The sequence below is a fragment of the Diaphorina citri genome, unplaced genomic scaffold (genome assembly GCF_000475195.1).
Source record: "Diaphorina citri unplaced genomic scaffold, Diaci psyllid genome assembly version 1.1 scaffold1315, whole genome shotgun sequence".
NCBI lineage: Eukaryota > Metazoa > Arthropoda > Insecta > Hemiptera > Psyllidae > Diaphorina > Diaphorina citri.
Window position 1 is genome coordinate 75,297 of NW_007378744.1, and position 14,585 is coordinate 89,881.

Below are 14,585 nucleotides of genomic sequence, written 5' to 3' on the forward strand. Positions count from 1 at the left end.
TGCCATATGACACAGCATACTAGAGTCTGGGTTGCCATATGACACAGCATACTAGAGTCTGGGTTGCCATATGACACATCATACTAGAGTCTGGGTTGCCATATGACACATCATACTAGAGTCTGGGTTGCCATATGACACATCATACTAGAGTCTGGGTTGCCATATGACACATCATACTAGAGTCTGGGTTAATTTATTGATGAGCTGCCCAGCATCTGGGTTGCCATATGACACAGCATACTAGAGTCTGGGTTGCCATATGACACATCATACTAGAGTCTGGGTTGCCATATGACACAGCATACTAGAGTCTGGGTTGCACAGAGTTTTCAGTTAATGCAGAGTTTAATAATAATAATAGTGCTTATTTATACTGCTCGCAGAGGACTGAAAAGTCCCTTTACTCCAGCAGTAGGCTACTACTATTATTGTGATCAAATTCTCAAATATTGTATTGAGGATAAAATTCCATACCTCGGTTGGGATTGAACCCACGCCCTCCTGTTTACTAGGCGAGCGCCTTGACCACTACACCACCGAGGCCAACGAGTGGATGAAAAGACAAAAGAAGGTCTAGAACTTAGAATAGATATATTGAACCATCTAGTAATTCACAAAGAAATGAGAAATCAGTTCAAGTCACTTAAAGCACTAGTGGAGTTGTTGTCAATAAATCAGTTCAAACTATATCAAAAAACTAATAAGAAAGTTCTCAAGATTCTAGCATTACTTGGAGAGGAGAAACAATTTGAGGAAAGCTTTTTCAGTCTTCTTCAAATGTTCTGGGATTTATTCGTTGACAAAACTAAAAGATTGCCCAGATGGTCATCTATCCAGTTACTAACCACGCGCAACGTTGCTTAACTTGAGTGATTTATTGGGAATAGATGCATTCAACGTTCTATTGCCGCTGGCTTAAGAATAAAGTATCTAATGGTGATTATGACATCTCCACTAAGGGCAAGTATATCCATAAAGTGTTGCACATTGCATACCTAAATAAGAAACCAGGCGTTCATACAAAATTTCTCTTTATAGATCACTGCCCTGTACTTGTTTCTGTCCCGCTTAAGATCTAAGTAAGAGGAACTTAGACCAACCTTTAGGGGTAGGTCTTTGAGTCTTACAATCTGAACTTGTAAATTGATATGTAATTATGTAAATAAAATTGTAAAAATCCATATTTTTTCGACCAAGCAAGCTCTTCTGCTGGCTTTCTATTATCCTGTCTTCTTCCTCTCTTCGCTTCTGGGACGATAAGACCTTGGCAGTTAAAGTTCCCCCTATCGAACCTCAAAAAAAAAAGGTTGTAGACTACTTTTAGACTGAAAAAGAGTCTGAGCGAGGTATTTTTTACTGGGTGTTTCAAAAAAGTGAAGACACATAAAAAACAAATCCTCAAGTCCCCTCCCACCCTGTTTCCAGATGCCGACCTAAACCAGCCTCAGTGAAACAGTGGTTAGCACGGTGTACTTTGAATCTGTAGGTTCGTGGTTCGAGTCCAAGTTAGGTCATAAAATTTAATACCTGCATTAGTACGAGTCCCCTCAGCCCCCTGTCTTGAAGGTAAGTGCCATTTTCATTGTGCCTTTTTAGCTGAATTCCCTTATAGGGATGAACAAGCCCTTGGGTTGGGATTTTGTCAATATTATTTATTTTTTAATTATTATTTTTATTGTTATTTTGTTTTGTTTGTTTTTTTTTTTATTTGTATTTATTAAAGTGTGCTAACATTTTTTGTTTGTTTATTAAAGAAATCCTAATAAAGCCAAAAGCCATCTAAGTTTCAAATAAAATTGATTTGTTCCAAGAAGAGCAAAAAATACGAAAAAAAAAAACCTTAAAATATACAGCTTTCCTCTTTGCTTGACCCAGTTTATGTTGTCAAAATGACAGATTCTCAAATAAATGAGGATACAATACCATCCTTCGGCTGGACTTGAACCCGCGCCCTCCTGTTTACCAGACGAGCGCTTACTACGCCACCGAGGCAGACAACCTCGCTGATTTCGCAGAGGCCAATGAAAATGTCCTCCCTTACAATTAATTACAGCCCAATAAAACCATTTTATACTTAACTATAGGGTTTATAGCAAAAACCTTACTTATCTAATTTTGAGTGGTAGTTAATTGAACTTACCACAGTTGAACATAGAGAGAAATTCAGTGCCGTGGGGTCAGATTTTCAAGGGGGAAAGGGGACTGATTCTAATTCTGATAGTGATAGCTAGGTAGTTAATTGATTTTTTTTAAAGAGGTTTGATAGAGGGAACTGTAATTGCCAAGGTCTTATCGTCACGAAATCGAAGAGAGAAGGAAGACAGGATAGAAGAAAGTCAGCCATTTCGAGGGCGAACCTTATCCGTTGAAGATAAAATCCGCCCCGGGCGGGAATCTGGGTAGGAAATTCTGGTCCTTCGGGCCGGATTGAAAAAAAAAATAATCAGTTAACCAGTGTTTCCTCAGTTTCCATTTAGAATCATCCACTGTTAGATTACATTGTGATGGTACATTTTATATAATCAGTTAACCAGTGTTTCCTCAGTTTCCATTTAGAATCATCCACTGTTAGATTACATTGTGATGGTACATTTTATAGCAACATTTTTATTAATTCAAAGTCTTCTTTCACATCTTCTTGAACATTTCCCTACTTTAGACAATTCCCTCCTTTAGTCTCCCCCTCCACAATCTTGTAGTAAAGTCTAGTTATTGCCTTCTCTCTTGCCATTTAAAATGCATCAACATCAAATGCTCTTTCAATCTTGATTTTATCTTTCTTGAGACACCCTGTAAAAACATTTACCCCGTGATAGGAAGGTAGTAAATAGTAGCAAAGTTGTTAGAGAGGAAAAAAAACTGTAATTCATTTCGTATCAAATCCATGACTAACTGCATTTTCAACAAAGGTCAATGTAAAGCGAGGAAAAAAGTTGCAAAGTGTCCTCAAACATATCAGAGAGGTCGTGACGTCACTACCAACACAAGATCACACCAAGGCTTTCGGTGGCGTAGTGGTTAACAGGAGGGCCTGGGTTCGATCTCAGCCAAGGTATGGATTTTTTTATAAAATGGTTTGATAAAAGGAACTGTAACAACACTAACACATTCTCGCCCAGGGCGAACTCTGTCCTAAACAGATAAAGTTCGTTCTCAGAACGGCTGGTTTTCTCCTATCCTGTTCACTTTCTCTCTCCGTTACCTATACAATTCCCTAAACCTCTTCGATTTTTTTTTCCTTTTTTATTATTTAATCACAACCCTTTGTTACAAATGGCAACCTCAGTGGTTTAGTGGTTAGCACGGTGGACTCTGGATCTGTAGGTACTCCCTACTGTATGGTACTGCCAGGAAGTCATTAATTTATATGTAGACACGGTAACGTCTCTTTTGGACAGTCTATAAATAGACACCGGCCAAATATCATCCATTGTCTAATTTTGAACTGTCAGGAAATCGACCATCTGACAGTCTTGATACAATAACATCTTTGAATCAAGACTGGCAAGTCTCATCAAGCACTCAAGATTTGACGTCACTGTACAAATTCTAAAGCTGTGTCCACACATATAGTCTACATATTGACTATGTCTAAACACGGGAAAAGAAGAAGTTGAATAAACTTCGAAGGTTCGAAGAGTAGACCTCTGATTAATCAAAGATCCTCAGATAACCACACTTCACACCTCAGCGTTCACCTTGGGACTTGTCAGTCATCAAGAGTGGATGTCAGACGATGAACCATTTCCTGACAGGTCAAAATCAGACAATAGAATTTTTAGAGATATGATAGAGGGAACTGTAACGGCCAAGGTCTTATCGTCCCGAATTGGAAGAGAGAAGGAAGACAGGATAGGAGAAAGGCGGCCGTTCCGAGAACGAACATTATCCGCCGGCTGGCTTTCTCCTATCCTGTCTTCCTTCTCTCTTCGATTTCGGGACGATAAGACCATAGCAGTTACAGTTCCCATCGTAGGCTTTCTCCTATCCTGTCTTCCTTCTCTCTTCGATTTCGGGACGATAACTAGCAGTTACAGTTCCCTCTGCTTTCTTCCATCCTGTCTTCCTTCTCTCTTCGATTTCGGGACGATAAGACCATAGCAGTTACAGTTCCCTCTGTCAACTCTTAAAAAAAAGAATTCCGTACCTCGTCTAGGATTGAACCCACGCCCTCCTGATTACCAGGCGAGCGTCTTGACCACTACACCATCGAGGCAGGTACAGTACACGAAGGGTTAAAAGTCTGATAACGTTTACCTCCCTCAAGATCAGTGCAATGTGAGGGTCGTCCTGCAAGTTCGTGTCTTTATCAATGCAAAACTAAACACAAGTGCCGAAGTAAACGCAGTTATTATACCGAGTGATATCATTATCAATTAAAAAAAAACTTTTCACACCTCTTCAAAAAAACTTTTTTTAAATTTTATTTAATAAATAGATACAAATAAAAAAAAAACTTTTTTCATTTTTTTTTTTTTTAAGAGGTTTGATAGATGGAACCATGGAATTGTAACAGTTAAGGTCTTATCGTCCCCAAAGCGAAGGTAGAAAGATGATGGGATGGAAAAAAACCAGCCGTTCCGAGAACAAACCGTATCCGTTCAGGATACTGCTCTGGAGGGGGAGACTAAAGGAGGGAAATGCCAACCCCAAATGAAATTGAGATCACAAGATCACACCAAGTGCTCAAGAAGACGTGAAAGAAGACTTTGAATTAATAAAAATGTTGCTGTGAAGTGAACCTCTTATCTTGTCTTCTTTCTCTCTTTACTTTTTGGACCACAAAACATCCGTTACCTATACAGTTCCCCCCATTCTTCTTGTTTTTCACTTTTCTCCTTCAAACATTGCTGCCTCAAAAGGAGGTTCACTTCACAGCAACTGGCAACTGAGCAACATTTTTATTAATTCAAAGTCTTCTTTCACATCTTCTTGAACATTTCCCTACTTTAGACAATTCCCTCCTTTAGTCTCCCCCTCCATAGATTCCCAGGAACCATATAAAGCTTCTTGTTTACCGGAATTTCTTTAACCCTGAAGTATCACACGATAAGGCATATGGCTACTCATAGATTCCCAGGAACCATATAAAGCTTCTTGTTTACCGGAATTTCTTTAACCCTGAAGTATCACACGATAAGGCATATGGCAAAGCGGCATATCGCAGTTATCGCACATCCAATGGAATAAGGCCCGTGTACGCGCCGACGCGCGACTTTGAGCAGCGCGTAGTCAGCTGCAAAACCAAACCTATATTTACTTACTGTCCGTGTGCTTTTTCAAGCGTTGAATTTCCAGTAATCCGCGACGCGACTTAGAGGGCGCGGTCATTTGCTGCTAGTAGATGGTGAAACCAAACCTCTATAGAGTCTATAGTTATACAGACCCTCTATGGACTCTAGATACCTATATCATTTTCATAGGTTTGGTTTTGCAGCTATTATTATTATATAACTCTTTATTAGAATTTCACAATATTTACAAAGAGGTACAAGAAACAAAATAACAAACTGATAAATTAACAAAAGAAAAAGAAAATTGAATAAAGAAAGAAAAAAAAAATATATTGAAAAATTCTAACTCAGGGGCGGGATTAATGCCTAGGGCATTCTCTTCCATCCAACCCCTAGCTGACTATGAGCAACTCAAAGTCGAGCGTCTAAACTTCCACTGTGAGACTTAGCCCTATTGTAGTCAAATTCTCAAACAAATCAAACAATGTTGAGGTCAAAATTCCATACGCCAGCCTAGTTAGCTTAGTTGGTAGTGCGTCTGCCTTGTAAGCGCTAGGCCGCGGGTTCGATTCCCGCCCGGGGCGGATTTTATCCTGATGGTATAATGTTCGTTCTCGGACCGGCTGGCTTTCTCCTATCCTGTCTTCCTTCTCTCTTCGATTTCGGGACGATAAGACCATAGCAGTTACAGTTCCCTCTGTCAAAACCTCTTAAAAAAAGAGAGAGAAAAATCCAACCCTACATTACCCTAACTAACCTTCCTTGAAATAAGAGTAGATCCGAATCAAGGTTTGGTCTTACCAACTCTACTATCAAAGAGTGGTTAGCTCCCATGGCGCAGTGGTCACTGCGCTCGCCTTGCACGCGCGAGACCCGGGTTCGATTCCCGGCCGGGTCAAGTAATTTGTATCATCCAAATATGTTCAACTGTGGTAAGTTCAATTAACTACCTCTCAAAATTAGATAAGTACCTAAGGTTTTTGCTATAAACCCTATAGTTAGGTATACAATGGTTTTATTAGTAATTAATTACAAAGGAGGACATTTTCATTGGCCTCTGCTCGGTGGCGTAGTAAGCGCTCGTCTGGTAAACAGGAGGACGCGGGTTCAAGCCCAGCCGAAGGATGGTATTGTATCCTCATTTATTTGAGAATCTGTCATTTTGACAACATAAACTGGGTCAAGCAAAGTGGAAAGCTGCATACCTCAGCAGTTGCTGAATTGGGGTCTTGGCCTTGAGCTTTGGCATATATTTCAAATGGGAAGAACTTAAAAATACTACTTCATGTAGGTATAATGGTTATATTCATAGGTAGGATTAATCTTTGTATGTTTTTCTAAACATCTAAGTATGTATTGTATTGTGCCTTTGAATGACCACCAAATAAAGGTTTATTTATTTATTTAAACTGGGTCAAGCAAAGAGGAAAGCTGTTATATTTTAAGTTTTTTTTTTTTCTCGTATTTTTTGCTCTTCTTGGATCAAATCAATTTTATTTGAAACTTAACTGGCTTTATTAGGATTTCTTTACAATACAATACAAATAAACAAACAAAACAAAATAACAATCAAATTAAAAAATAAATAATATTGACAAAATCCTAACCCAGGGGCTTGTTCATCCCTATAACGGAAATCAGCTAAAAAGGCACAATGAAAATGGCACTTACCTTTAAGACAGGGGGCTGAGAGGACTCGTACTAATGCAGGTACCTTCGAACAGTTCTAAACACTTCTCGTAGAATAACACAAAGTCCAGGTACACACGACAAAAACCGAGCCTCGTTTGTTGGACACTTTGAACCCAGTTGCTAAGTTGGTTTAAGCACCAAAGTTGTTATAGAGGAAAAAAAAATGTACTTCATTTCTAACCAAATCCATGACTAACTGCATTTTCAACAAAGGTCAATGTAGAGCGAGGAAAAAAGTTGCAAAGTGTCCTCAAACATATCAGAGAGGTCGTGACGTCACTACCAACACAAGATCACACCAAGGCTTTCGGTGGCGTAGTGGTTAACAGGAGGGCCTGGGTTCGATCTCAGCCAAGGTATGGATTTTTTTATAAAATGGTTTGATAAAAGGAACTGTAACAACACTAACACATTCTCGCCCAGGGCGAACTCTGTCCTAAACAGATAAAGTTCGTTCTCAGAACGGCTGGTTTTCTCCTATCCTGTTCACTTTCTCTCTCCGTTACCTATACAATTCCCTAAACCTCTTCGATTTTTTTTCCTTTTTTATTATTTAATCACAACCCTTTGTTACAAATGGCAACCTCAGTGGTTTAGTGGTTAGCACGGTGGACTCTGGATCCTTTTTTATTATTTAATCACAACCCTTTGTTACAAATGGCAACCTCAGTGGTTTAGTGGTTAGCACGGTGGACTCTGGATCTGTAGGTACTCCCTACTGTATGGTACTGCCAGGAAGTCATTAATTTATATGTAGACACGGTAACGTCTCTTTTGGACAGTCTATAAATAGACACCGGCCAAATATCATCCATTGTCTAATTTTGAACTGTCAGGAAATCGACCATCTGACAGTCTTGATACAATAACATCTTTGAATCAAGACTGGCAAGTCTCATCAAGCACTCAAGATTTGACGTCACTGTACAAATTCTAAAGCTGTGTCCACACATATAGTCTACATATTGACTATGTCTAAACACGGGAAAAGAAGAAGTTGAATAAACTTCGAAGGTTCGAAGAGTAGACCTCTGATTAATCTAAGATCCTCAGATAACCACACTTCACACCTCAGCGTTCACCTTGGGACTTGTCAGTCATCAAGAGTGGATGTCAGACGATGAACCATTTCCTGACAGGTCAAAATCAGACAATAGAATTTTTAGAGATATGATAGAGGGAACTGTAACGGCCAAGGTCTTATCGTCCCGAATTGGAAGAGAGAAGGAAGACAGGATAGGAGAAAGGCGGCCGTTCCGAGAACGAACATTATCCGTTCAGGTTAAAATCCGCCCCCGGGCGGGAAACGGACCCGAGGCCTAGCGCTTACCAACCAAGCTAACTGGGCTAGCTCAGACAATAGAGCCAGCGGCGATAGCACGTTGAATCCACCAGTCCCGAATGACTCAGTGACTCACTAAAATTAAGGAACGAAAAGCTGTGTCCCAACATAGTCGACCGGCCGTCGCGGTGTCGATAGGGCCGTCAATCGACATCGATCGACGAGGTGAACCTATGTTGTCGAGGCAGTGTGGACGGTTCAGTCGACATCGATCGATGGCCGGTCGACTGTGTGAATCGAACAACAAAAAAGTATGTAAAAAACAGAGACTAGTTCAAAACAGAAATACAGAATCAAAACTCACTCGTGATCTAAAACAGTGTTTCCCAACCTTTTCTCTACGATCGCCCCCTTTCAGAATTTGTACCTACAGATTATCGAAACTGTGATCGCCCCCCCCCCTCTAAAGATCCTCAGATAACCACACTTCACACCTCAGCGTTCACCTTGGGACTTGTCAGTCATCAAGAGTGGATGTCAGACGATGAACCATTACATTTTATATGATGGGTGATTTGAAGTCACCATACATCACTCAATTAAATAACATTTAGGTACCTCACTCTGACTGACATGTTTTCAACCTTCAAAAATAAACCTAAGTAGAGGAGAAGGTGGTAAATATGGCCCCATGTGCAGGTAATATGGCCAACCTAGTAAATCTAAACCCAATCCAGAGTCTGAATCTGAACTACTCAATAGAGCCATTCACACGTACGGATAAATTGACGGATTTGTACTATACAGTCCAACTGTCCAAATCTTTCAGAATCGGACTGCAGGACCGTATCCAGGATTTTGCCGAGGGGAGTGGGGGGGCCGATGGTCCAAATTCTGGCCTATAGTACAGGAGAAAAATGAAGCTCGAAAGTAGGCCGGGCCCCCTCGACCCCATTTTTTTGGAGTCTGACGTACAGTAAAGGAGAAAAATGGAGCTCAAGCCCCCCACCCCCCAAATACGGCGCCCAAATACGGCCCTGTTGGACTGTACCTGTAAATATAAAATTATCCGTCGTCTCCTGGACTGTAAGATCTCTATTTGGACCGCGGATCAGACAATCAGATCCGCAGATACAAATCTGCACAAAATTTCAAATCTGTGGACTCTCAGTTTGGACAGACAGATCTCCAGTCCAAGGTATTCATAGATTTGTGATCCGTCATTGTTGTACGTAGAATCCAATAGAGATAGAGGCATTGGATAGAGCTTTATTTAGGGTAGCCATATTACCTCCTCTCCTCTACTTACTAGATACAGCATGTAGGTAGGTACTAGGTAGCTATCTGCAGGTACATATAAAAATAGGTTTTAGATATATGTACATAAATATGCTAGACTAATAGAAGGATTAGTAAGTAGGTAAGTAAGTACCTGGATGAAATTAACGACCTATGTAGATACCTTGAACTACTGGGTCTTCAGAATGCAATGATGGTAGAAAAGCAAATCCCTCCAAAATTATTAAAATTTCCCTTCCGAGCGCTTATAGGGCGCGGGTTCGATTCCTACCCGGGGCAAACCTTGTCCTAAAGTTTCTAAACAATGCAGTTTCCTCTGTGAAATCTCTTACGAAAAGATTCGTTCTCGGAACGGCTGGTTTTCTCTTAACCTGTCTTCCTTTTCTGTTTGATTTACAGCTCCCTCTATCAAACCTCTTAAAAAAATCTCCTCCTGCACAATCCTCTATTCTCTCCTTCCTCTCCATCCACTCTCTCTTAAAATCCTTTATTTATTCTGATGTTCGGTTTCATACAATATTTTGTCAGCCTTTAGAAGGCCTAGCTAACAGCCTGTTAAGTTCCATTTGCTTTGTTTAAGCTGAACAGGGCTGTTAATCTAACAGGCTGTTGGGGGCTAAAAATATATAAGGTTGGTGAAACACATTCTGAGTGTTTTTCACCAATCTCCTGGCCCGGGTGTTTACGTAGAAGACCCTATAGTTCGTATACTAATACCGTAATACTTAGTAGGTAGTTCCACTGTCTAATAGTAATAGTTCCACTGTCTAATAGTAATAGTTCCAGTGTCTAATAGTAATAGTTCCAGTGTCTAATAGTAATAGTTCCAGTGTCTAATAGTAATAGTTCCAGTGTCTAATAGTAATAGTTCCAGTGTCTAATAGTAATAGTTCCAGTGTCTAATAGTAATAGTTCCAGTGTCTAATAGTAATAGTTCCAGTGTCTAATAGTAATAGTTCCAGTGTCTAATAGTAATAGTTCCAGTGTCTAATAGTAATAGTTCCAGTGTCTAATAGTAATAGTTCCAGTGTCTAATAGTAATAGTTCCAGTGTCTAATAGTAATAGTTCCAGTGTCTAATAGTAATAGTTCCAGTGTCTAATAGTAATAGTTCCAGTGTCTAATAGTAATAGTTTCAGTGTCTAATAGTAATACCTCAATAGTTTTGCAGTCAAGGTGAGATTTCAGATCCTTAAAGTACCAAATAGGTACGCTGGTTGATTACTAATTTGTCACCCTTCGAATTTAATCGACCGCACGAAACAAGTTCCAAGTTTTAATTCGACGAGTTTGCATTTGATTTGTATGATGTATGTGTGGTGCTCGTCGTTTGTTTCACGATAACTCTCAAACGGAATGCATTGTTTGATTTTGATGAAATTTTGGCAAAATACCAAGAATAGATCACAATTGAAATGGAAAGTAGCGGGGCCTTAGCAGGTAGATCTAATATTGCCTTAGAATCCATAGATAGGTACCTATTAGTACGAGTAATACTGTGGACCTTTGAGTGGAAAGTAACCACTCAGGCGAGGTAGCCGAGAGTTCAGAAAAGGTTGGGAACCCCTAGTCCTAGAGTCTAATTGGTTGTACCGTGAGTGGTGCGTAAGGCCAACATGAATATATGACAGTACTCGCACTTCGTGCTCGGGAGGGGGGCTTCGCCCCCCTCCACCCCCCGGGGGCTTCGCGTGTTCGCTACGCGGGTTAAGGATCTGAAATCTCACCTTGACTGCAAAACTATTGAGGTATTACTATTAGACACTGAAACTATTACTATTAGACACTGGAACTATTACTATTAGACACTGGAACTATTACTATTAGACAGTGGAACTATTACTATTAGACAGTGGAACTATTACTATTAGACAGTGGAACTATTACTATTAGACAGTGGAACTACCTACTAAGTATTATATACGGTATTAGACTTTGAAATATAGGGTCTTCTACTTAGACACCCGGGCCAGGAGATTGGTGAAAAACACTCAGGATGTGTTTCACCAATCTTCTTTTTAGCCCCAACAGCCTGTTAGATTAACTGCCCTGTTCAGCTTAAACAAAGCAAATGGAACTTAACAGGCTGTTAGCTAGGCCTTCTAAGGCTGACAAAATATTGCATGAAACCGAACATCAGAATAAATAAAGGATTTGAGAGAGTGGGATGGAGAGGAAGTAGAGAATAGAGGATTGTGCAGGAGGAGATTTTTTTTAAAGAGGTTTGATAGAGGGAGCTGTAAATCGAAGAGAAAAGGAAGACAGGATAAGAGAAAACCAGCCGTTCCGAGAACGAATCTTTTCGTAAGAGATTTCACAGAGGAAACTGTATTGTTTAGGAACTTTAGGACAAGGTTTGCCCCGGGTAGGAATCGAACCCGCGCCCTATAAGCGCTCGGAAGGGAAATTTTAATAATTTTGGAGGGATTTGCTTTTCTACCATCATTGCATTCTGAAGACCCAGTAGTTCAAGGTATCTACATAGGTCGTTAATTTCATCCAGGTACTTACTTACCTACTTACTAATCCTTCTATTAGTCTAGCATATTTATGTACATATATCTAAAACCTATTTTTATATGTACCTGCAGATAGCTACCTAGTACCTACCTACCTACATGCTGTATCTAGTAAATAGAGGAGAGGAGGTAATATGGCTATGGCTACCCTAAACCTAAATAAAGCTCTATCTCTATTGGATTCTACGTACAACAATGACGGATCACAAATCTATGAATACCTTGGACTGGAGATCTGTCTGTCCAAACTGAGCCTAAATAAAGCTCTATCCAATGCCTCTATCTCTATTGGATTCTACGTACAACAATGACGGATCACAAATCTATGAATACCTTGGACTGGAGATCTGTCTGTCCAAACTGAGAGTCCACAGATTTGAAATTTTGTGCAGATTTGTATCTGCGGATCTGATTGTCTGATCCGCGGTCCAAATAGAGATCTTACAGTCCAGGAGACGACGGATAATTTTATATTTACAGGTACAGTCCAACAGGGCCGTATTTGGGGGGGGGGGGGGTTCCTAAAGTTTCTAAACAATGCAGTTTCCTCTGTGAAATCTCTTACGAAAAGATTCGTTCTCGGAACGGCTGGTTTTCTCTTAACCTGTCTTCCTTTTCTGTTTGATTTACAGCTCCCTCTATCAAACCTCTTAAAAAAATCTCCTCCTGCACAATCCTCTATTCTCTCCTTCCTCTCCATCCACTCTCTCTTAAAATCCTTTATTTATTCTGATGTTCGGTTTCATACAATATTTTGTCAGCCTTTAGAAGGCCTAGCTAACAGCCTGTTAAGTTCCATTTGCTTTGTTTAAGCTGAACAGGGCTGTTAATCTAACAGGCTGTTGGGGGCTAAAAATATATAAGGTTGGTGAAACACATTCTGAGTGTTTTTCACCAATCTCCTGGCCCGGGTGTTTACGTAGAAGACCCTATAGTTCGTATACTAATACCGTAATACTTAGTAGGTAGTTCCACTGTCTAATAGTAATAGTTCCACTGTCTAATAGTAATAGTTCCAGTGTCTAATAGTAATAGTTCTAGTGTCTAATAGTAATAGTTTCAGTGTCTTATAGTAATACCTCAATAGTTTTGCAGTCAAGGTGAGATTTTAGATCCTTAAAGTACCAAATAGGTACGCTGGTTGATTACTAATTTGTCACCCTTCGAATTTAATCGACCGCACGAAACAAGTTCCAAGTTTTAATTCGACGAGTTTGCATTTGATTTGTATGATGTATGTGTGGTGCTCGTCGTTTGTTTCACGATAACTCTCAAACGGAATGCATTGTTTGATTTTGATGAAATTTTGGCAAAATACCAAGAATAGATCACAATGGAAATGGAAAGTAGCGGGGCCTTAGCAGGTAGATCTAATATTGCCTTAGAATCCATAGATAGGTACCTATTAGTACGAGTAATACTGTATAAGACCTTGTTTAGACTTAGACTGTGGGAGGAAAGGGACTTTTCAGTCTCATTCTGGCAGGATAAACAGGGTATATTCTATTCTATTCTATTTATTTCTTTTTCTAAAAGAATTATTCTTTTTCTTCGCCTTTTCCCGTGTTCAGACGGGGTCGGCGTTTTTCGTCAGCCTCTCAATCAGCCTTAAAAAGGGTGATTAGAAGTTAGAATTAGGAGACACCGGGCCTTTGTGATTCCGCAGCTGCGTCCTACTCGAAGTAAATTCCATAGACGTAGGCGGCACACACGAGGTAGTTGTTGTGGAAGGTTATTCCGGCGTAGCGGTCATGGTCGGCATTCCAGAGAAAGGACGCCGATGAGACTATGTCCAGATTGGACTTCTGGACTATGTCTACGATACAGACCAACTTGTACCTGTGGACAAAGGGGAATTAACTAATAAATAAGGAAAGTAAAAATAGAACACAATAACTTTTACTCTTCACAGTTATTGTGTTCTTCTTTTCAAGATGAATCTTCACAAAGTTACGTCAGAATCTATCAATATGAAAGTAAAAATGCAAGGAATTCGAACAAAAATAATAATAATAATGAAAATTGGTGTCAACATCACACGACTTCCCTTGTGTTTTTAGATTTTGCTCCGATGTTAATATTACCCCTGTTCTTCATTCCAACGCCACGTTAGCGCGGCGTCAGAAAAAAAAAAAAAAAAAAAAAAAAAAAAAAACAATGAACAAACAGATTTGGGTACCTTCTCTGAAAGTTGAAACAACTGAATTTGTGAGATGGTGGATTTCACCAATAACTTAATGAGTGATTTCACTAATAGGGTAATTTCTAATCCTCCAAAAATGATTTCCAATAAAGAATTTTTAATTATCCAAAAAGGAGGAGTTTTTAAAAACTCCCGTTTGGATCATTAAAAACTCATTTTTGGATCTTTGAAAATTCTCCCATTAGTGAAATCTCTTAGGCATTGGTGAAATCCACCAGACTTTTTCCCACCTTTCTAGCTTCAAAATGTCAATCTGTGCCGGACCTAAATTTTTACATTTAATTTTAATACGACTCGTGTGTGTTTTTGTTCTGTGCGTGTGTGAATTGTTTAACTTTTATAAGATAGTTATAA